The sequence below is a fragment of the Aplysia californica genome, unplaced genomic scaffold, assembly GCF_000002075.1.
Source record: "Aplysia californica isolate F4 #8 unplaced genomic scaffold, AplCal3.0 scaffold00791, whole genome shotgun sequence".
Taxonomy (NCBI): domain Eukaryota; kingdom Metazoa; phylum Mollusca; class Gastropoda; order Aplysiida; family Aplysiidae; genus Aplysia; species Aplysia californica.
In genome coordinates this window covers 215,380-216,628 of record NW_004798061.1, presented here as the reverse complement: position 1 = coordinate 216,628, position 1,249 = coordinate 215,380, and positions in this window count along the sequence as shown.

Sequence of the window (1,249 nt, the reverse complement as noted above, 5' to 3'; positions counted from 1 at the left end):
CCGGAATGGGGGGTCGGAGGTCGGGGGCGTGGTTTTTGTTGCGTCTCAAGGATAAGTCTGGGTATGACGAACCAACAGGAGGGCCACCACCACTGTTGTAGTTCTCGTTGTTGTAGCGGGGGTCGTCGTGGCGACGAGGGAAACGACCTTGACCTCCCCCACCCCCACCAGGGTCGTCGAAACCGTCACCGGGGTAGTAGTAAGGCAGACCTTTCAACCCTCGGCTACCTTCGCTTAAAGCTCTCGGCCGCGACTCCTCAAAGTATGGCTGACGATCGTCTGGAGTGTTGTAGTGATGATGATGATGATGATGATAGGGATGAGGCTTCCTCCCTCGCTCCAAACTGTCGCCGAAACTTTCATCGTACGGAGCGGGGTAGTCCGACGAACGGAGATTGGAATGTGAATTCGGCACGGGACGCTGGCTTTCTAAGGTGTTGTTGTTGTCGTAGTAGTCGTCGTCATGGAGATTATCACCGCCGCGGCTGTGCGGGAATGAGTCGGAGGTGAAACCTGATTGGTTCTGGAGGGCCGAGGGGGGCGGGGCTTGTCGTAGGGGCGCCGCTTCTCGGAGTCTTTGCACCACGCCTTGCAGCTGGTCGCGTGTGTAGCCTAGGGGGCGTCCGCTACTGGCACTACTCTCGTTGTCGCTGGTGGTGGTGGGGGCGGGCCGGAGGTGGTGGGGCTTCTGGGAAGGCGTGACCATCGCCAGGGGTTTGTCCCCACCCTCGCCTGACGGGACGTAGTAGCCCGCGGGGGGAATGTCGTCACCCGTCTCCGTCTGTTGATGATCTCCGAACACCGGGTGGCTGGATGGAGAGAAGGAATGATAAGGAGGGGAAGAAGAGAAAAAAGGACGAAGCTGTTGTGAGTTGTCTCCGGGGGGGTTGTTCTGCGACGGTTGTTCTGAGGCCGGGTCGAGAACCGAACTAATATCCTCAACGCCGAACATCGGAGGCTGAAGCAGCGGGTCACCGCGGTTATTACTGTCACTGTCAAGGTCGGTGAGATATGTGGTCTGGCCAGGTTTCATCGAGCTGTGCCTTGGGAACCCTGGCACGGGGGCGCGCCCGTTTGGCACGGCCGGAGAGCCGAAGACTTCGTCGTCCTCGCTTTGAAAGCTGGGCTGTTGGCCGGAGGTCGTTAGGTTGGGCCCCGAGATTCTGTGCGGGTGTGGGGGGAGGTCGGTGAAAGATGTGTCGTGTGGGGGGAGGTCGGTGAAAGATGTGTCGTGTGGGGGGGAGGAGGG